Source organism: Protopterus annectens, chromosome 14.part0, assembly GCF_019279795.1.
Source record: "Protopterus annectens isolate FY-2018-M chromosome 14.part0, PAN1.0, whole genome shotgun sequence".
Lineage (NCBI taxonomy): Eukaryota > Metazoa > Chordata > Ceratodontiformes > Protopteridae > Protopterus > Protopterus annectens.
Window position 1 is genome coordinate 178,235,308 of NC_056748.1, and position 23,385 is coordinate 178,258,692.

The 23,385-nt window shown below is 42.1% G+C and overlaps 1 protein-coding gene across 1 annotated transcript in view; it reads left to right on the forward strand.

The window, feature by feature from the left end:
* Nucleotides 1-2,136: 2,136 nt before the first annotated feature.
* LOC122788914 (calcyclin binding protein) overlaps nt 2,137-23,385 on the forward strand; it is a 667,074-nt gene continuing 645,825 nt past the window's right edge. Inside the window, exon 1 of the mRNA XM_044055941.1 lies at nt 2,137-2,237. The gene's annotated coding sequence lies outside the window, so the exon portion shown is untranslated. The remainder of the gene's footprint in view (nt 2,238-23,385) is intronic.

Genomic DNA, 23,385 nt, shown 5'->3' on the forward strand with positions numbered 1-23,385 from the left:
AACCTGTTTGCATCCCCTATGAATGCCAAATGCAGAAGCTATTTTGCCCTGAATTCCCCACCAGGGGAGAAACCAAGGGATTCTGTCATACACGCTTGGCCCCTGGGACTTCTATATGCTTTTCCACCAATTCCCCTGATTCCAAAAATCTTGTAGAAAGCCAAAGCCCTAGGGAGGACTGTAATTCTAATAGCCCCGTATTGGCCTCGACAGATTTGGTTCCTGTTCCTTCGACTCTACCAACTAGAGGAACATTGGATTCTGGACTCGATTCCAGATCTGCTGACACATCCATCAGGGGCTCTTATCTTTCTCTTCATTCCCTCAGATTGACAGCTTGGCTGCTCCGATTTCCAACATAGCCAGGTCACACAATTTTTCCTCGGAGGTACAGCATATCCTTGTATCCTCTCATACAACTTCCACCAGAAAGTTGTACGCCAGCAAATGGAAGCAATTTGCTTTCTGGGCTTCGCAAAATGATATTGACCTGTACGTCGCCCCAGTTGCTAGCATTTTAGAGTTCTTGACTAAGCTTTTTAATGAAGGTGCTGCAGCTGCCACCATACGAGTTCTGATCGGAAGGTTCTAATCTAATGTCTCACAGATTATGTTGAGCCTTCTTAAAAGGTACCATACATCTTAGACCACCAATTAGACAACCTTTTACTCCCTGGAATCAGAATTTTGTTCCACCATGGATTATTCTTCCTCCATTGAGCCTGCATCATCCTGCCAACTAAAATTTCTGTCTTGGAAAACCATCTTCTTGGTGGCCATTACATCAGCACGTAGAGTGTCCGAACTTCAGGCCTTATCTATCAAACCCCCATATTTGTTTTTTCACCCTGACAGAGTGTCGCTGAGGACTAACCCTTCCTTCCTTCCAAAGGTATGTTCGGAGGCTAATCTGAACCAAACTATTGAACTCCCAACTTTCTTCAGTAACCATTCCAACAAGTTGGAGTATATGTTGCATAAACTTGATGTTCACAGACAACTAAGATTCTATTTGGATAGAACAAAGGAATTTAGAAAATCGGAACAACATTTTGTCTCTCATGCTGACACCAAGAAAGGGCTACCAGTATCAAAAGTTACTCTTTCCAAATGGTTAACTGATTGCATAAAGTTCACATATTCCCCCCCAGGAATCAAACATTAGAACATAGCGTGAAAGCGCATTCCAATAGGGCTGTTTCTACTTCTTCAGCTTATATGGCTAGGCTGCCTTTGGACACGATATGTGCAACTGCCACTCTGTCTAAGCCTCATACCTTCATTACACATTACAAAGTAGATAGGTCCTCCAGGGACAGGGCTTCCTTTGGTTCCACAGTTCTCAAGAATATACTTCCATGAGCCACCCAAGATGAATGGTGCTTGGGACGCTACCCATGTGTAAGAATGAACGGCGAGATTAAACAACTTCACTTAAGAAGTTATGTACTTACCATAAACTTTGATGTGAGTTGTTCATCTCGCCTTCATTCTTACATTCCCACCCACCTTCCCCCTCCAGGCTTCTTGAAGAATGAGTAAGAGCTTTTGTGGTCTGGTGGGTCTTGTTATAGGATTTCTTACTCCTGCTGGAGTACTGTTCATGTGTTTATTATGTTATACATGTTGGGATCAGCAAACTAGATCTGAGGTGAGGCAGGGAACATCATGGAATAGGAACTTGGCCTGAAGCTACTCTAAAACCTCGAGCTTGTGAAAGCAGCCAACTCGGAGCTGAGGGATCGGCTCTGAACCCATGTGTAAGAATGAAGGCGAGATGAACAACTCACATGGAGCATTATGCTAAGTACATAACTTCTTTTTATGGTAAGCACACAACTTTTGTTTTATTATACTGAGTCATCTTCCTAAACATTCCATAACTTGGCTATATTCTGTAGTTGAGCATGGACATGTATTGGCAAAAAAAATGTAAATGAATGTATTGAATCTCTGTTACAAAGCTTAGGTAGTGTGGCTGTTTTAAGTGAAACAGGCATTTTGTGCATTGTAAAAGTTTTCACTGTCTAACAGATGATGTTTTGTTGTGAAGAATCATTTGAAGACAATACAAGTAGGAACTTTTGACATTGCTTGTTCCTTACATTCTGTTAAATATTTTCTGATGTATTTGCAGGTCATTGGATCTTCTGGTGAAAGACTTGAATGGGAAGAATTACAGTTTGGTGATAAATAATTTGCTGAAGCCTATTGACATTGCAGCAAGCTATAGAAAGGTTAGTGGTCAGATATGAATTGTAGAGCAAATTCCTTCTCTGGAAGTACATTGTAGTTAGTTACCAGGATGGTTTCCTGAAAGAACCATTCACAGGCATCCTTAAGGATAATGCAGATCCATAGATCTGGCATTTAGGGGCCTTCCTTGATAAGTCTTATAATTTGTTTTTATTCATCAGTCAGCACTTAGTATCTTCATCCAGAAGTCCCCATACATCAGGATGGATTCTTTTCTACAGTAATTTATATGCGGTTTATATCATCTTGTCATAAATTCACTGCATAAGCATGCTTGTCCTACATTGTTCATCAGTTTATTTTTGCTTTCTGTGTAGCTTGTGTCTCAACCCTTGCCATCACTGGAAAAGGTTTGTGTTTGTATGCACTTCAGTTTTTTTTTTTTTACATAAGTTATGAATTTGAGAAGAATAGTAGAAGAAGGCTTCTCCTGGAACCATTTGGAGGGCTGCTCATCCCCTATTAGAGGGGCCAGTTTCACTTTAGATTTTGTTTGGAGGATTGACTTGAAGTCATTGCCCTCCTAGGGATATCAGCCTTGTGGGCCTTGTAGGGGGTGATGTGAATCATTCCTTTTCGGTGAGGGTGGGGATCGTTTCTAATCTAGTCTGACATTTTTGCAGGTGATTTGAGGCCTATAAGAGGCATTGAGTGTGTGCATCCTGATATGTTCATGCCACTTGCCCCTATCCGGTATTGGCTTTGTGGTTGTCCTCCCTGTTAGAATGTGCGTTGCCGCCCTTGGAGTGTTCAGTCACATGTCAAGTTTTACTTAAGACTGTGGTTTCTTTTAGGGATTGCCTGTCATCCCATCTGGACTGGTTGGCTTCAGTGAGAGAAGTGACACTGTGAAATGATGTTAGTGTCTGTAACTTAGGAAAGGTAAAGAGAGTTTGAGGCAGTTCATGTGTTGTTGGGTCTTAGTCAGTGGTGTAGGACTTCAGCGGTTAGATTCTGTTATTCCCACCCAGCACCCTACACATTCCAGAAAGCACTGACATGGTCTAAATCCCAAAGCTGTGGGGGCTCAAAGCTTGCCTTCTTTGGCTTTTTATGGGGGTCATGCATGGGGTTCTAAATTTGTGAGATGAATGAAGATTTGAATCCTGCTGCTTCTCTGGCTCCTCTGTAGTGGATTTTTTTAACTCTGCCAACTCTTTACACTCGCAAAAAAATTGTACCTGTTTCTTTTCCATCACACCTTCAACATTTGCTGTTTTCCTGATGAAAAATTATTTCAAGTCTGCTTGTGGTATAAAAATACCTATGCAAACAAAAATCCTAGACCTTTTGGACTTTGTTGTATACTTGAGAGCCATATATATATATATATATATATATATATATATATATATATATATATATATATATATATATATATCCTTCAGTTTTTCCTTTGGGAAAGGGCACTGAAAAAGCATTTTACAATCTTTTCTAACCTGTTCTAATTGATTTTTGTAATTACCATATAGTAATACATATGCCCCACTAATTATCCTTTTTTTTAAAACCAGCCTCTGTTATAGATTTGACTAAAAACTCTACCAGAGTGGGTCTTTCATCCCTATCCCTTTCTCTTTGACTGTACTGTGATATCAATCCTTGGATGGGAAGGCAGTCTCTAGCCTGGAGTACAAACTTTTTTTTGGCCTCATCCCAATTTATTACCTTTCCTTCTCTGGTTATTCACTCCCAGTACCAATAAATTCCTACCCCCTTGTGCCTGTTTTCTGTGCCCCTACTTGTAGTCATCCATATTGTACAGAGTAAGATCTGCAAATCAGGCTAGCCTTTCATGATTACCACACCAATTATAGCTTTGAGTTCCTCTTTTTTTTGCCATTGGCTCCTAAATATAAAGCGAACACTAACTGGGAAAGAGGACACCCCTCCATGGTTCTTTTGTTCAGACACCAAGTATTGGAGAGGAACCTTCCTCCTTCATTTTTTGCCTCCAATCCTGTATATATCGTCCTAATTAACTTATTTTACCAGGGAATGCAGATGTTTCCATTGTCTTAACTCAAAATCCCAGCTAACTGCATCAAGACCCACCAACAACCGCAGTATTTTCCTGCACCTTGCTTCCATCAGGATCATCATTCTATTAATGTTGTCAAACATTTGCCTCCCCTCCACAAAACCACACTGATCTATTTCCATTAATTTTGGCAGTACTTTTACCATTTTTTTACGTAGTATAGAAATAAACAGTTTGGTTTAAAATTGAAATGAGTCTGTACGAAGCTAGGTCTGACAGGTCTTTACCCTCTGTGAATAATACAACCAGTACAGCTCTCTTCTAAACTGCTGGTGTTTCCCCTTCCTTCTAAAATACTATTAAATAAAATCTTCCAGATCCTCATCAGTTTCTTCCCCTCTAACTTACTAAAGTCCACAGGAATACTTTCTGTTCCTGGAGACTTCACTGCAGATTGATTATACATCACTGTTTTTATCTCGTCTCCTCCTGTCTTTTAACTATTAGTTGTTGAGCCTCATCTTCCTCTAACCTTGATCCTGTCTGAGCACCTTGGTAATCACTCCAGTAGGGCTAGCCAGCATTGGTTTAATATAGTGGGCAGATGTTCTTTGTGTAAGTTGCTTCTGCATTAATAACTTTTCCAGACTGGGTACTGCACAGTGAAGGCTCTAGCTTTAATAGGTCTTTATTGTAGCTCATACTGAATGGTTTGTCTGAGTGACTGTTTTACCCTTTGAAAATCTCTGAAGTTGAAACCAGACATTGACTAAACTACAGGTTTGGACACACCCTCTATGATAGTCTGAGATGACATTCTGAGGTTGCGTCTTCCTGAGACAGTTACAATATTGGTTCTCATTGGCCCGTGGATTCTCTCAAAGCTGATGGGTGGCACATGCAGAGCTGTCCGTTTTGAATGAGTTGATACAAGCATAGCAGTGATTATCTCTCCAATAAGTCTCCCACCTTCCTCTCCACTATCCTGGTCAAAGATTGTTAAAAACCTGAAGGGGTATGACCCAGATTATAAGTCACAGATACCCTATCTCCTGGGCTGTGGTACTGATAATGAGGGCACCTTAGAGCCATAATACACTCCTGATGACCACACAGTTTTGGGGATACAGTGACCCTCATTAGCGATCACTTTCAATGGCAGGCTGCTGTGGTTTCTGATACCCAGTGATTATGACCCCCCCCCATGCTTGTGGTAGTTCCCTTTGTACAAAGAGTATTACTGGATGCTTTTGTGGCCATTTCCCAAGATCCAGAGTCACAGTCCCCACTCTAGAAAGGCCAGGTTTATGTATTTATTCAGGTAGAATTTATAGGTTCCAGAGGCGCCATTATTTTCTCTATAATATCCAGTGGTAGACCCCAAAACCTTTTCTACAAACAACAAAAGGTGTCAAACTTCCACCTTGGAGAAGTGTCCCTAACATGGAAATTAAGGTCGTGGATAGGTATGGTATGAAGAATCTGACAGTTTTGGAAGGCTCATGTCTAGAAGTTTGAGGAGTATGTTTTTAAAGTAAATGTTGAACTTGATTTCGCTAAGGAGAACTCCAAGTCTTCATAGTGCAGGTCATTAAAACACCCATTCAGTTTGGTAGGCATGGCAGTGAATGTATTTATGATGTTGCAGATGCAGTTTATAGGGCAGCTGCCACTGGCTCAGTATGAAGTAGGCATGCATGGCTACATACAGTATAGTTAGTTGAGGACCTAAAAACAAGCGTCTGCATATTGTTATAGACCAGAAAACTGCCCTTTAAGTTACAGGCCTCTGACATCCTTAAGAGAGTGGAAGAGAAAAGAAATGTTAAGGGTACAGTTGGTCATATGTTCCACCCTGCTTGTCCTAAATAGAGCGGGAATTACTCAAATAAACCAGGCCTGTTTTATAGAAAGCTGGATAATTCTAAATAGCAAAAAGGAAGAAGTCCCTTTTACAAGTGGAAGGGTGGCCTAATGGTTAAGGTGTTTGCCTTCCAAACACAAGGTGCAGGGTTTGAGTCTCACAAGGGATAATTGACTAGGCTTAAAAAATGGCTTGCAAGGGCAGTTAGCTTAGTACTAACCTATGGTATAAGCACAAGAAGATATGGCAAGATGAGAAGGCCAGCCAAGCTGTGGCCCAAAAAAAGATTTTACTATACTACATAAACCCCCATCCTACTTCCACCACATTTTTTCTAGCACCCTACATACACCCCCATCCTACTTCCCCCACATTTGTTCCAACACTCTACATATGTGGAAGGGAGATTAACTATCTGCCTGGTGGAGTGTCCATCAGTAACATCAGCTAGGTGTTGAACATTGTTGCAAGGAGGTACCAATTAGAATTCAACCCAAACCCTGTGCATAGAAGTTTAGCAAAATTCTTAGCAGTCCAAGTGCATCTCGTCATACCCATTGTGCATCTTCTTTTCCTACAAGGAACAGATAGAATTCAACCCCAGGGGACAAGAAAAGCAAAGGCTTTTACTCAAGGCTGTTCTTGGTTCCAAGAAAAGATGTACCATGGAGGCCCATTGAGGCCTATTCTGGACTTGGCCAAACTAAACAAGTTTATTTAATTGCAAAAGTTCAAAATGCTAATCCTCTAAGCTCTCGTTCTGTTAAGTCCCAAAGCATATGTGGTTCCCCTGTATACTGTCAAATCCCTATTTCTGGAAGCTTTTCCATTTTCAGTATTTTGTTTTACTATGTATATATTTTCAGCAGTGTTCACTAAACAACTGGTATTACTTCAAGTTGTTTTTGCTTCACCTAAGCTTACCAGTTTACTGTTTCTGTCTTATAGTTCAAGTTGTAGAGTGTGTGTCATTTATATTGTTTACCGTTCATCTGAAAATTGAATTTGTGACTTTCTCAGCTTTATGGCTAAGGAAGTGCCTGAAAAGGGTCATGCACCAGTCTGCTCACCTGATTAACAAACAAACAATACATAAGTGTAAAATATAATCTGTGCATCGACCCACCCTAACAAAAGAGACTTCAGATCACTGGCAGGAGGTGGCCACTCCCAGATGTCCGTACTTAGTCACTGTTGCAGTATCCCTTACTCTAGGGATATCCTGCCGAGATTAGCTGCACATCCAGCTAGCATATCAAAGCCATGTCTTTTCCATGCACCGAACATCCTATGTCCGAGGTATAAAATACATAATTGACGTACGAGTGCCATACCCTCAAAACTTCTTTGCCACCAGTCTGAATGCAGCATTTTGAATTTGGTCTGAAGGTTGTATGTCTAGTACAATTCTCAGAGTCTAGGGCATATAAGTACCCTGTTGGGGACTCTTCCTTTTTCTCTTAGATTATTTTTATTGTATATGCATGTTATTCAGAAGGGAAAAAAATGTGAACGTGTGAGGCAGATTTCCCCCTAAGAATAGATACAAGTGTCACTTTTTTTGTTTAGGTGTGGAGCACAATCATAAGCAGTGTTCTCTTTGCCAGGCCTTCATTCCTAAGACCCTCTGTCTGCACAGAAAACCAGCTTTTTAAACTCCTTATTCAAGAAACTGTGACTTTTGAATCTTCCCATCCGGATGTCCACCCTCCTTTCAAAAAGAAGTCAAAGAAATTAAGACCATTGTTTCTGCTGTCCAGCCTCTGCTGGATGTCTGTCTTGTTGGATGAAGTGACTGCCGAATATCTGTTTCAGATGTCTGCCCCTCAGTTGTGACCCATTTAGAGTGCGATATGGGGCATACAACTCACACATCCTTTGAGTTTGATCTGACATCCACTGATCTCGAGAAGGGGAAAGTGCACCTGGCAATTTCTGAAAGGCCTAGGGAAATTCTAAAAATTCTAGTGAGGCAAGAAATAGTGGTTCTCAGAGGTATGTCAGCGTTCAGAATCTCTGAGGTTTGTTAGTGCAGATATCCTTGTAAAAAAGAAATGGAAGACGAGGCCTGTTGCTCCTGTTGCTATGACCCCACCACCACAGGAATGGCGAAATTTTACTCAATCTCTTTAAAGTCCTTATGGCTTTGAAGCCTCTTCAAGACTTGTCTCTCTCTTCTCCTGTAGGGATTCCTTCTATTTCCACTCCCTCTAAACTTGTGATGATGAAGATTTAGGGTCTGGGGAGGAGTCTTTAGCTTGTTCTCCTCAGATACATTGCCTCTTACTTTGGACTGTGATGAGGAAGATGCTCTTTCTCCTGAATCCCTGGTGGAAAAACTATCTTTTGGGGATACTCTTCTCAAAATGATGGAACATTTTAAGTTGGAAAACTCTTAGATCTCTGAGTTTCAAAAGAGCTGCTTTGATCTCTTCATGATGGATTCCCCTAGACCTTCTGCAGTGCCTCGTGTTCTTGTGGCTCTATTAGATATCACATCTGCTTCTCAGGCCCCCAAGTCTTGGCATCCTCCTTGTGAAGTGGAACAGGTTTTTTTAAGGTCCCTGAAGGTCAGACATTTGTCTTAAGAATCGCTCATAAGAACTTTGTCATTTCCTTTTCAACTGAAAAGCTTATTTTTGCTTCATCAAAACTTTTGCCTGCTGACAAGAATAGCAGAGCCATGGACATATGAGATGTATGCCTTTAATACCTTTACTTTTAGGGACGTCAGTTAACAGGCACACATAGCTTCATAGGTAAGTACTAGGCTGTCTGCCTTCGTGGGCCATTTTAAGTCTTGGTAACTTCCCTTTTTGTACTCGAAATAACCTATCCCATTTGGTTATAGACTGGCCTTGCCTATCCCCTTTTTCGATTAATTAACCCTAATGACAGTAACTGGGGTCATACTGTAGATATTTGAAGGGACCCATGCATGGTATAAAGTACTTAGGAGCTGAACCTGTCCATTAGTAGTACAGGGGGTATTCCTGGGATATGTTTTCTATTTCCCATCCATAATTCTAAGTTAGCTTGAAAATGGACAAAGATGAACTTTGTTTTATGTGAATGGGGAGTCTGTTCTAGAGCAGTGGTATCCTCTGCAAAATACACCTTTCCCTCCAAACCATTCTGTTGATATTGCAGAAGAGATTTAGATACCTAGATAGAGTATTTCTGATATCATCTGACTTTCTGATGTACAGTAAATCCATAAGTCAGAGGATGCCTTTTATGTCAGACACGAGTCACCTGTTAGCAGTCTGTAGGATAGAGTAGAGTGACAGGGTTTTGAATCAGTCCTTTTAGGACAGGGTGTGTATCAGTTGGCCAAAGAACCAAATTGTCAAAACCCATATGATCGACAATTTGGTTCGTCAAACCATTCTAACTGGGATCGCAGTACAGTAGGGATTGGGGATTTGCCATTTTCCTCACTGCAATCTTGGAATTAGTATAAGCAAAAATGTTTGTGTTGTTGGCTGCTGTTGTGTGGATTTATGTCAAGTTTTTGGATTAACTGCATTGTTGACCACATGGTCTCGACCATATGGGGTTTGACAGTGTGTTTTTTTGATAAACTCTAAAGCCATAGAACATGTTGTTCAGGCCATGTGTACTTTTAGTAAGGTGTCTCTGTGGGCGTTCCAGTTGTTGCATGCATCTGGACAGATAAATGCCCAAGGGGACGTTATATTCAATGATAGGCGTAATGAGGGCTGAGTAAACGAGGACAATGACATCCCTAGATCTAGACAGCAATCCCTTTGTTTATAAGCTGTGCAGTATTGAAGTACTTTCTTACAATAGATACATTGGTTAAAAATTTTCAACTCTTAGGAGCATATTGTCAAAGTGGTAGTTCTTTGGAGTAGATTACTTCCCAAAGGATACAGTAATGCATTTTTGCATGATTTTCACACCAGTTATTTATTTGACACAAACTTTCTTGCGGGATTCATAAGTTTTATTTATGGATTCGGTGACTGCTGTCAGCTTGCATTCATCTGCAGACTTGGTCAGCCAGAAACCTTTGGTATTAACTTTTACTTCAGAAAAGTAGATGCCAAACAGGAGTGGTCCCAGCACAGAACCCTGTGGAACTCCACTGGTGACTGCTCTTTTTGTGGCAGTAACTTCCCCGATTTTGGTTATCAGCATCCTATCTGCAAGCCAGTTGGCAGTCCATCAGGTGACAAAGGAGTGTATTCCCAGTTTGTTCAGCTTTTCTACAGTGCCTGAATGGAGAATTGTGTCAGAAGCTTTGGCCAGGTAGAGGTATGCAGTGTGTGCCGTTTCACCTTCATCCATTATTTTGGTGACCTTTTCAGAAAAAATACAGTAGGTTGAGTAAGCATGACCTGCCCTTGGCAAATGAAACGGAGATGGATCCAATGTTTGGAGGATCCTGTGTCCAAGATGAGTCTTTCCATGGCTTTGCATATGAGGCTAGCCAGACTTAAGGGTCTGTAATTGCCTGTGTCTGTGGAGGGTCCTCTCTTATACAGGGGAATGATTGATTGCAACTGTTCACCATTCACTTTGTACAAAACCTGTATGGAGGCTGAGACTGAACAGTGTTAGTGTTGTGAATAAATTGTGCTTCATGCTATTTAACATGCATCCAGGGTTATTGTCAGGACCCATTGATGCAATATTTTTTACTATTGATTGTACTTTTAGAACTTGGTCTTGTGTGATAGCTGGAGGTGAACTATTTTCCAGTATATGTTCAGGGACAGATAGAGGGGAGAGAGCGGTAAAGTTAGAGCTAAATTTATTGGCCAGTAGGTTAACTATATCTTTAGCCTCAGTGTAGGTAACTTCATTCACAATCAGCTTAGTGCATTGCAAAGTTGTGCTTTTGAGATTCCAAACATAACTAAAAAATGCCTTGTGATTCTCTGGCTTGGGTAGCTATTTTAGCCTGAAATTTGACTTTGATGGATATTAAGTTTCTGAGTTGTTTATTTTAGTAACAAGGACTCTAACATTCTGAAAAGTGCTGCTCTTACTTTTGGTAAAAATAATTTTCCTTTTATTAAAGCTTGTTATTATAGTTCCTTCATGTGGGTTTGTTCCGCTCGTGTTCATAGGATCATAGGAGGTTACTAGGCTATTGTCCCTGAGGCCCTTGTAAGCCTAGCCAAGAGTTTTGCCTATGTTTAGACAAGTCAGCACCTAAAGCCCCTGTCCAGCAGGGACACAGGTGGAATCCCAGGGATGTATTTTCTGTTTCCCATCCAGTTATCCAGGTTGCCCTTAAAAAGGCATAATGAGGTACTCTGCCTGACGTGTTCCACAGATGGGGGAGTTTCTGGGTCACAAATCTGTCCCGCCAACAACTCCTATTGATGTCACAGACCAGGTTGAGGTCACGCGTGCGAATTGCTCAGGTGGAGCTTGACCTGTGGAAATGCAGCAGTCCCATCAAGGTGGGGTCTAAGATTGCTTTGTTTGCCAGACAGAGATCATCTCTGAGGAGTTTATATGAAACTGAGTAGAGGGACAGGGCTTTTAGCCTATCTGTGTAGACTAGATGTTTGAGGCCCTGGATTCTCCTGGTGGGGAACCTCTGTGGTCTCTCCAGCTGCTGCATGTGCTTTGCGAGATGCATGCCAAAGGAGGTCATTGTACTCAATAATTGGCCATATTATAAGGGAAGAATACAGGGATGTTATGACCTCCTTGTCCCTGGATAAGGATACCCTTACTTATGAGGTGGGACATGTGGAAAGCTTTCCGTACAACAGAAGCAATATGGTGGTCAAAAGCCAGGTTGCTATCGACCTGGGTGCCCAAATTCCTCGTGACTGAATGCATACTGAGGAGTTCTGTCAGTCAGCCAGTTTACTACCCATCTGGTAACATATGGATTGATGCCTAGTTGAGAGAGTTTATCTATTATGCCCGAGTGGGAAATAGTGTCAAAGGCTTTGGCCAGGTGAAGGTAAGTGGTGTGCACCATCTTCCCCTCGTCCATGGCTTTGGTGACTGTCTCAAAGAAGTTGACCAGATTTAACAGACATGACCTCTCCTTGACAAAACCAAACTGTGTGAAGTCAAATGTTTGGAGGTTGCCAGTGTCCCTGTTAATGATGTCTGTGATCCATTCCATCGCCTTGCAGATCCAGCTAGTTAGGCTGATAGGTCTTTAATGTACCAGATCAGTAGACACTCCACCTTTGTGTAAAGGGATGACAGTGGCTGTCCTCCACTCATCCGGGACAAAGCCAGTACTCAGGCTTTGGTTGAATAGGGTGCACAATGGTGCTGCAAGTTCATGCCTGAGTTCATGTAGGATGCAGCCTGGGATGTTATTGGGTCCCATGGAGGCTGTATATTTCTGGCCTTTGAGAGGGCAGTGATGACCTGTTCCCTAGAGATAAGGTGACGGGGCAGGTACTGGGAATGTCCTGATTTACTGATCGGGGGGACAGAGGAGTGAAGTTTTTGCTGAATCTGTCACCCAGTAGGTTGGCTACATCTACAGCATTTGTGTATGTGGTGTGCTTGACCACCATTTTTGAACAGGTCTGGGTGCTTCCTTTGAGATTGTGGACATATCCGAAGAAGGCCTTATGATTATCTCTAGTAGAGGTGGTCAATTTGGACACGAAGTTGGCTTTAGAGGATTTCACTAGTGCTCTTATTTGCTTGTTCAGGCTAAGGTGAGATTGCTTCCAATTGGGCTTCTGCTCCTTTTTGGTCCTGGACAGCAATTTTTTCCTTTTGTTATATAGTTTATTTATTACAGATGTCCACCAGACAGGTTTACTGTTCCTTGCAGAGGATGATTTTTGTCCTGTCAGGTATTCCTCATTCCATGCATTTGTATAAATGCTCATATAGTTCTTTAGTGTAGATTTGGACATTGGTGCCAGTTCTTACAGAGGGGAGCTGTATATACCATCCCTCAGGAAGTTGTAATCAACTTTGGAGAAGATTTTTGGTTGATCCTAGCTAGAGGGGTATAGCTGTATCTGTGCAGCTGTTTACATGCTGATAGTGCAGTGGTATACATTTATGCATATTCAGTTGAGTTAACGGGGTTTGGTGGGGATTTGAAGCTTGCCATTGTATCACTTAGGAGTAGGTAGTTTGCCTTAAAGAACTTTCTAAAAAGTATCCTAGGTGGAAGGGATCTCTGGTTTCAGTTTTTATTTCAGAGGCAACTGCTTTATGGTCACACCAAACAAGTAAAGAAGATACGCAAGGGATGATTCAAGATGCTGCCATATTAGTATGGGCAAGATCCAAGATGGTTATTCCCCTACTGGGTACTCAGACTAATTGTGCCAGGACATTTGTGTTAAAGTACAGAAATCTCTGTGCTTGTGCACTAGGGGTGGTGTAGGTTTCCCAGACTGCAGTTGGATAGCTTAGATCTAGGAAAATAGTACTGGGTTTAATATTGAGAGATTCTAGTTCCTGCAGATAGGCACTGTGGCTTTCTTTTGTCATACAGGGGGTACTATAGCTAGCTTATATATGATGTGGATCCTTTCTGATGGTTATTTGGACATGAAGAAGCTCTAGTGCTTCATGCTGCTTTACCAACCTTTATGCAAGTCTCTTCTGAATGTAGACTGTTACAACTTCACATGACCAGGTTTGTGCTTGTGTGTCCCTTCTTTCCAAAATGGGGGTGTTTTTAGCTGACATGCCTATGTCTGACAGTAAAACATCAGTTGTTTCATTGCTTAGTTCTGCTTCACAAGTAGCTAGACATTCTATTAAGTGTAGCTGTGATGTTGCTGATGCTTTATCTAAAGTGTCTGCATCAGGGTCAGTTTTTAGAAGGTATTTTTGGCTTTATTTTCAATCCTTCCCAGAGGATGTAAAGGCAGAATTATTAGATTCTTCTCAGGATGCACAGAATCTTTTTTGGCTTTGCTGCTACAGATCTCTTTAAAGCATTGCAAAACAAGAAGGTGGTCATGCAAGACTTTGAATACGTTTTTATTGCACCTGTTATTAAATAAAGGAACTATCCCTGTAAAGCAGTTCTATTTGTGTGTAAACATTTAGAACAACCTTTAAAGGGTAAAAGACCATCTAAAAGTGTTTTTTTCCCCCTGAAGAAACAAGTCATGACTCTCTAGGGGATAAAAGTCTTCCTTTCAGGGCAAGCTTGCTTCCATGTGAGTATCCTCTTCCTCTCAGCCAAATTCCCCTTTCTCAAAGGTGGTCCACGTCTGTCCGCATTTAGAAAAGATCAAATGGTTGCTACATGGTGTGGAACTCACTTCCTCCCTTTTCAGGCATTACTCTGCCTCCTCCTTGCCAGTTTCCTCATTTTCCACCTCTGCTTCAGGATCTGTTGGCTCAAGGTACTACTAAGCCAGTGCCTCATTGCCAGAGGGGCAAAGGTTTCTATTCCAGGACGCTTTTGGTTTCATTGAAGGAGGGTTCTTGGAGGCCTATTTTAGACCTCTCTTTTTTCTCAACACTTTTCTGGTCATTCCATCTTTCAAAATTTGGACTCTTCAGTCTCTTATTTCATACACTTCCTCCTCAGGTGCTTCAGACCTCGCCTGGGATGCTTGTTTCAACAGCGTCAGGGCTCAGGTTGTCTCATTTCCTTTACACCAATATGTTCTGTCACCTCCTGAGGAAACTAAAGGTCTGGTCCTGGCTTTTCAGGTCCTGCATCACATCTAGTCTCTAGGTCCATTCAGGGTCTTTACAGACAACACCAGTGTTATGTGGTGCATAAACAAAGAGGGAACTACTACTTTTCCAGATTAGCCCTCATAGCATGGGACATGCCATATGCCATCATTTAATTCTTCAGGCTGTATATATTCCTTCAGAAAACAACATAGTGGCAGACAGTCTGAGCAGGTCCTCACAAATGGATGTTCTAGAGAGAGGTTTTCCTAGACATTGTTCATCGGTGGGATACACCTCAGGTGAATCTTTTCACCTCCTTTCAGAACAGACAACTTCCACAGTACTTGTCCAGAGTGCAAAGTCCCCTGACTAGGAAATTGAATGCCATGTCTTATTCTTGAAGAGGGATATTCCTATATTCATTTCCTCCTCTTCCCCTTTTGCCAAAGACCCTTCACAAGATCATATTGGACTGGCCCAAAATCTTGTTGGTGACTCTTTTTGCGAAGACGGCATTGGTTTCCCCTTTCCCCTGGCCGGAGCAGTCAATCACAAGTTGCCTCACAGGATGGATCTGCTCGCAAAGGACAAGGGCTGTCTCGTTCACTCTTATCTTCTCACCCTACAAGTGACTCTTTGGGTTATATAGTTTTAATTCCTTTTCAGCACTTTTCTTCAGGTGATGTGGTTTGGGTTTTTACAGGAGGCATTAAAACCCACTACTTATGTTCTTAATTGGGAAAAAAAATCTCTCTTAGTGTTGCATCAGTGAGCAGGACCCTCTTTTGGTGGGTATTTCTACTGTTTTTGTATTTCTCATGGTATGACATACTCTTCTGTTCAACCTCATTTGTCAGCCATTTCTAACTTTCTGCCTCTGGATCCACCACTACTTCTAGATTTCAAGTCAAACTGTTTCTGAAAGGCATCCTTCATATTAGTCCTTCAAGAAAATCCATTCTTCCTTCTTGGAAAGTTAACTCTGCCACATTTTGAACCTTTAGCTACTCCCACTTTGAAATTGTGTACCTGAAAGACTGTCTTCTTGGTGACTTTGACCTTTGCTAAGAGAGTCTGAAGTTCAGGCTGTTATGACCATTCATCGTTTTCTAGTTTTCCAGAGACAGAGTGCATCTTAGAACTAATCCTGCCTGTATGCCTGAGGTTGTTAATGTGTCTTTAAATAAAACTGTCCGTCTTCCTTCTTTTTCTTCTCTGCAGGCTAGCAGTGAGAGGATTTTCCATTCTTTGGATTTGCATAAACAGCTCAGATACTGTTTGGATAAGAATAAAGAAAATTAGGAAATCTAAGCAACTTTTTGTTTCTTTTCAGAACAAGAAATTGGTTTTGGCAAAAAGAAAGGGGAAAAATCAGAAATTCAGGTTGGTAGTTTCTAAACAAATCATTTCTTCTCCGATTTCTTAAGCGGTTTCCCTTGGTTACTCTGTTCATGTCAGATGGTTTCCTATTTCTGTTAGAGCTCATTCTACTAGGGTGGTTCCCTCTTCTGCTAAATCCATTCTGGATGCTCCTACTTGGTCTCCTGTCCATACTTTCACTAAGCAGTACAAGTTGAATGTGTTTTCAAGGGCAGAGCAGGTTTTGCTAGGTCCATCCTCCATGTTTTTTGAAGGGTTCCTCAGTTACTTCTTCCTCTTCTTTTACAGTAGCTTTAGTATTCTCTCTACAGTAAGGAATGTTGCAGCAGTGACAAAGGAAAGAAGGACATAGTACAGTTGTTTAAGAACTTACTATAACAATAGATGTCCTACTTGTCACTGTTGCAGTATTACACACACACACACACCCCCCCGTGGTGGGGGGGGGGGTCTTTTTTTGTCTGGCCAAGGGAATGACTGTTCCCTTCTCTGTATGAACATGTACCATGTTTCTTTTTCCTCATGTTCTGCTCCTCTTCTTCTGGGACAGCTTAGTTCTAAGGGTTTGGCTTGCATATGCAACTTATTTACCTTGCAGTTCAGACATAGTACACGTGCCTGACATATGTCACATGGAAGGGCCTAGGCTTTGGTATATTGGCCAGACGTACAGCCACCTTTGGCTGGATATTTCTAAAGTAAGGAATACTGCAAAAGTGGGAAGTAGGAAATCTATTGTTATGGACAATTGTACTTTCACCTTCTTGCCCTTTGGCTTGGCCATAGCTTTGATAGCTTTGAGACTCTTCACCAAATGTCTAGCTCCAGAAATTTCTCATTTCCATTTCAACAAAGGGCATGCATATCTACAGTTTCTGTGATAGTTATTTTCTACAGCCCCTTCTCTGGAAGAGGCAGTAAAGACAGTAAAGGCCATCTCCTTTGCTCAACTATGCATGCAGAAATTAGGCTTCACCTTGAGCTTGCATGAAGAAACCCTTACAGTGAAACAGTATTCCTGGGGACATTTATCGACACCAGAATTAGCAGGTTTTTTTTCCTCCCTCAGGAGAATGTGCTGTCACTCGCAGCTTTCTTTAAAGCACAAAAATTGATATGGACTGCCAGAGATATCCTCTAGATTGTGGGGCACATGACCACCACCACCACTCTAATGGCACCATTGCCTTGCATACATATGATAAAATCCAGTGGTACCTCAAGAACCTGTGGGATCATTACTTTAAACCACTAGAATGCCCAACCCCCGACCTACAAGGTCGTACCCTTCCATCACCCCCTTCCACCCCACAACCAGACTCTGACTACAGGTCCTTCAGGGCAGGAATGGAGGAGATGCATTCTCTAGGCCTGAAGGTATGGGACAGTTGGACCAAGTCAGAGGACAAACCTCCACATAAAGCTGGAAGAGATACTGGCAGATCCTGTTTATTCACTCTGTTGAATCCAATGTATGGGTCCTTAAGACCCACTCATATCCAGTCTAGCTGATTTAGTGCACCAGTCTTGAGCCCTTCCAAAATCTTCCCATCCTGAAATGCCCTGCTCCTCCCTCACTAGATCTTGTTTGCCACCTTTTGAAGTTGCATCCTGGCCTTGGCAGGTCCGCCTCTTATTTGTTAATAGTCTGTAGAGTCAATGGCTAATTTGTGGCCCTTTGGTCTTATTTTTAAGTCTCCACCCTTTCATACAAAGTTGTATAGTATTAAAGTTTTTTCTCTAAGTATTTGAAGTATGTTTTTTATCCCTTTCGTTCCTGGCTTTAGAGCCATCTTGCTTCCTTATGTGCATCTGTGCATACGTTCACTAGTTGGTGTTCTTGCTCTTAGATAACTTGTGATCTTAGTCCTTAGTTAAGTATTAGTACTTGATAATGTCTGGATAGTTAATTGTACCTACTGTCCTTGAGTCTACTTTGTTATTAGCTCTTAATTAGCTCTTAACAGAGTTTAATAGGAGTATTGTATTTGATATATATATATATATATATATATATATATATATATATATATATATATATATATATTTTTTTTAGGCTTGTTCTCAATTAGAGTTGAGTAGATGGCATCTTTTATCGACACTTCTTTCCTTATATGTTAGGCTCAATAGTGTATAACAGTGTTAATTTTCTTGGTTGGATGTTATTCACTTAAGGTTTGTGTGTGAGATGGATAAGGCCAGCAGCTTTGAGAAGTGCTCTAAGTGCGGGCACAAAATTCCCCCTAAAGACCCTCATGATCTTTGTGTAGTCTGTTTAGGGGTTTCTCATCTTGATGCTTCATGCAATATTGATGCTGCCGTTGGTCCCTAGGCACTTTCTGACCTGAGGAACAAGCTCATCATTAAAGGGCTTCTTTCTCCAGATCCAAAGCTTGCTAAAGCAAAAAAAAAAAGTCTGTCAATATGCCCTGTAAGTCCAAGGATTTGGATTGCAGGAAAGATACTTCTGAATGTTTGACCCCATTGTTGACTCCAGAGGTTCAGAGAATTGAGGAACATGATGCTCAGACCACTACCTGCACCACTCCACCAGATCGGAGATAGGGGCTCCCATAACCATTCTGATTTTGCTAAGAAAACAGAACAGGACCCTCTTTTCCCTGTCTACAAGATCCTTTAGGTCCTCAAAAGTATTTTGGAAGGTGACTTGGATTGCCTTTTGAAAAAGGTATTAAAGATACCAATTGAGATCGGGGTCATTATGACTCCATTGACTCCAAAGCCAGTTGGATCCATTCACTCCCCCCCCCCCCCCAATCTGGGCATCCTCACCAATGCACCCTTCAGATCAGTACTGTCTGGAAATCATTGATACGTGCATCAATGGCTCCATGGGTTTTGGATCCGACTCCTCTGACTCTGGCTTTGTGTGATCTGGTGTCAGAGTCTCAAAGCTGAGGACCTGAGTGGCTGTTTCTCTTGCTTCAGTTTGAGATGTCTGGCTTTGAGACTTTGGGTGTGATCCTCGATGCTGACCACTCAGATTGATTCATAAATTCACTCGTGGATCCTTTTCACACTCTTCCCTTAAAGAGTTGCTTTGAACCATGGTTGAGGTGTTTTTGGATCCTCTAGAGGTTCGTGCGGCTTTCCAAATGTTAAGGAGGATCATTCTTCACCATACAAGGTAGATCTGTAGATCCACAGGTTACACAAACTACTTGTTCTGCCATGACCTTCATTTTTTCAGGTTGAATGCTGCAAAAGAGTCATCTGGGCGGATTCATTCTGTTGATCCCAGACACCCTGCCCTGACGCAGGGACAGCTCTCTGAATACTCAAGAGCCTCCATTCCCTGTGCTACGTAAGAAGAGAGCATGCAAGAGGAAGCATTTCAATTCACCAACAGACTCATTCACTTCACATTCCAACTTGGATGATGGAGAAGGGTACCCCACAATTCCCCTCTAGTGATGCTTCCTTCAGAGAGATCCTGGAACACATGCTGCAGAGGGGATCTTGGCTAACTGAACCCGCCATCTCAGGATGAGGTGGCACCATTTTAGGTATACTGAACTACTCTGTTTTCGTCCCTGGATGGTCCCTCCCACTGACAAGTTGATCGAGTTGTCAGTGTGGAAGTCTTGGCAGGAACCCGACGTTTGTAAGTCATTCCAAAGGAAATCTGACAAAATTGTAAACCTTCTAACAGGCAAACCTTTTTGGGCAAAATCTTGACCAGTAGTCTCCATTACAATTGAGACAACCTCCAGAAAGAGTTGTCTTGAAGACTCTTCCTCTAGCCACCCACCCAACAGAGTCCCAGGTAATGGCTAGACTGGGGAAGTGGGCTGTGAACTACGCCACTCCTATGACAGGATTCCAGTGGGATCTTGCTCGGTAAACTTTATTCATTCTGAAAAATCCCATTATGCCAGAGTCACAGAAGCCACTCCAGTCCACTCTCTCGATGTCTAATTACCAACTTCTTCATTCACCTGTTGCATAACACAGCAGACAGAGCGGGCATTGCCATGCTTAACTGTGTTTTTTTGTGATTATGCAGACAACTTTAAAGCATCCTTCACAAGAGACACCTTTGAAGGAAGTCCAGCCATCATTATGACTCTTGCTCTGACAGAGGTGACCAAGGCATAGGAGGCCACCTCAGTTGCCGCAGGCCTAGAGGCAGGGATGTTCCACAGAAACGGGGTTTTTGTGGGCACTTTTCTGACAGATGCCCACAGAATCCCTGAAAGTTTGTCTGACTGCTGCACTCTGGAGGCAGTCAGAGGATGCATCCCTCTAACCTTATTCATGTTTCGCCATCACACAAGACAGATGGGTGAGAGGAATACTATCCAGAGGTAATTGGATTCCATTTTTTGAAAATACCCTCACCTCCTCATTCTCCATTGCTGGATGTTCCATCCAATCAGACAAAGGTTGCTGTGCAGGAGGTTCAGTCTGTTCTGCAAACAAGGAGCCATCTAGGCAGTCCCACCAGACCAGATCTGATCAGGATTTTATTTTCATTCTTTTTGGTTCCAAAGAAAACAAAGACTTCCAGATCACTCTAGACCTAAGCTTCCTAAACAACTATAATGAAAAGACCCACTCTTTAATGGTCTTTGTGCAGTCTGTTCTTCTGCATCTCCACAAGAACAAATAGATGTGTTCTGTAGATCCCCAGGATGCTTAACTTCACATAAAATTAGAGGAGCCCAAAAGATTCCTGCATTTCTGTTTAGACACCAGTCATCACCAATTCAGAACCCTTACTTTTGGTCTCACTGCAGCCCCCAGGGTATTCACCAAATGCATGGTATCAGTAGCAGCTCATCTACGTCTTCAGGGGTTCAAAATTTTATCTTATCTGGGTGACTGGCTCCTGGCTGCCTCTTCCAAGGAGGCTCTTCCACAGGAAAAGGATGGTCTGCTACAGCTTTGTGTTACCCTAGGCATGTCTGTAAATGTGGAGAAATCTAGATTAGTTCCTTCTCAATGTTTAATCTTTTAGAGTGCCACTTAGACTCAACTATAACACTGATGTGTGTTCAACAGGACAGAATTGCATCCTTGAGGGCTGCAATACAGAATCTTCTGAAGTTCATTCGCCCAACATCATTGTTGATCTTGAGAGTTTTGGGACTCATGGCATCATCTAATGGTGCAGTTTGCTTGTTACCACACAAGGATACTACAATGGTTGCTGCAGTCACAGTGGTCTCAAAAGTATGATTCCATGTGTCAACCCATCTTGCTAACTCAGTCATGCAAAACTCATCTAAACTGGTAGCTTCATTCCCTGCTGGTATCTGCAGGAAGGCCTTTCCAGGTCTCCTCAGTAGCAACTGTGACCATGGATGCATCCTCTCTCAGTTGAAGGAGGGAGGAGCATTGCAATGGGAGAATGGTCCAAGGTTTTTGATAATACATCTCCTGGAGATGAAGGCAGTCCTCCTTGAGTTGCAGTAGTTGCAGGACTGTCTTCCTCCGGGAGTGATAAAAATGTTGATAGACAAAATGACAGTAGTCTGGTACATAAGCAAGGGTGAACCAGGTCTTATCCACTCTGACACATGGTCATTCGAGTCTAGCAATGGGTGATGACATCTCACCAGTTTCTAACGGCAACACAATCCGTGGAAGGTTCAAGGATCAGCAGAAACTTCCTGTTGTCTGCTTTTGTGTGATTTTGCAGACAACTTTAAAGCTTCCTTCACAAATGTTACATTTGATGAACCATCCTGTTTGGTTCTACAGTGAAAGAAAGGATGTAGAAGAGTGAGCAGAACAGAAACACCCTCTTCTGCGGTAGGAATTAAGTTAGAGACCCCTCTGCACACCATTTAATATGAACCAAAAAGGGCCATGCTCACTATAGTTTCGCAAGTCCAGCAGTCAATATGACTGTTCTAAGTCCTTTAATCCAGCAGTCGCAGAGATTATTTTCAGTCGCTGGGGCAAGCACTGCTGCGACTTATTTGCAAATCCTATGAACACCCAAGTGCAGCTGTTTTTCCATTTTGTCTCAGCTAGGACAGAAACCAAGGGATGCTCTGGCCCATCATTGGCCTCCAGGGTTACTTTACGCCTGTCCCCCTGTTCTGTTCATGACCAGATTTACACAGAAAGCTATTCAGTGCAAGGTCACAGTCATCCACTTAGTCTTCTTTTGTCCCAAACAGATATGCTTTCCCCTCATCAAACCTTATGTGAAGGAGCCCCTTTGGCTCCTCAGTCTGCTTCCAGATGTCATCACTTACCCCTCCAGCAAACCTCACTTGGACATTCCCAGCCTGAAACTTTCTGGCTTCTCCTGTTCCACTGATGGCATAAGATACATTCCTTCCTACAGATGTGGTCCACATCCTCACAGCTTCCCAGAATTCTTCTATGTGTAGAGTGCATCACAGTAAATGGAAAAGACTTGCCATATGAGCTGAATTCCAGCACATTGAACCCTTTTTTAGCATCTGTTGGAGATGTACTACATTTTTTTTAATCCTCTTTATTTTCTTCTGGGTCCAGCCTCTCCACTGTCACGGTGCAGTTGGCAGCTATTTCCTGCTTCCACATTGGCATTCAGAATTCTTCCTTTACTTCTCACAGATTATGTAAAGCCTTTCTTAAAGGTTCATTTCATTTGTGGCCTCCATTAAAGGATCCTTCTCCTCTGTGGGACTTGTTTTCTTTTGGAAGTGCTATCCAGCCTCCATTTGAACTAGCAGCATCTGCAGAGTTAAAATTCTTATCTTGGAAAATTTTAGTGGCTGTCATTTCAGCTAAGAGGATTTCAGAACTGCCTGTTTTATGCTTTGTTTTTATAAGAATAGTGTTACCTTAAAGGCGAGCCCCTCCTTTGTTCCAAAGGTGGCTTCTGAGACAAACATTTCACGGCCTATATATCTTCCAGTGTTGTTCACAAACTACCAAAACGAAGGAGAATACATTTTGCATACTTCACTTCTATCTTCATAGAACAGCTTCTTTTTGGCAAGATGAGCAACTCTTTGTATCCTTCACACAGAACAAAATGGGGAAGAAAACATCTTCCTTGTCTAATCTCTTTCATCTGTATGTCTCGCATCAAAACCTTGTTGTACAAGCCCAGAGCTCATTCCATTAGAACTGATGCAGCTTCTACATAGTTCTTCAGATCTCTGTTATTGGATGACATTTGTCAAATAGCTACATAGTCCTCTACTCACACTTTTGTTGAGCATTACAAGTTGTATTGTATTTCCTGGGCCAGAGCTTCCTTTGGAGCTTCCATCCTGAAAGGTCTCCTGGTATAATGCCACCTAAGAATCATGTAGCC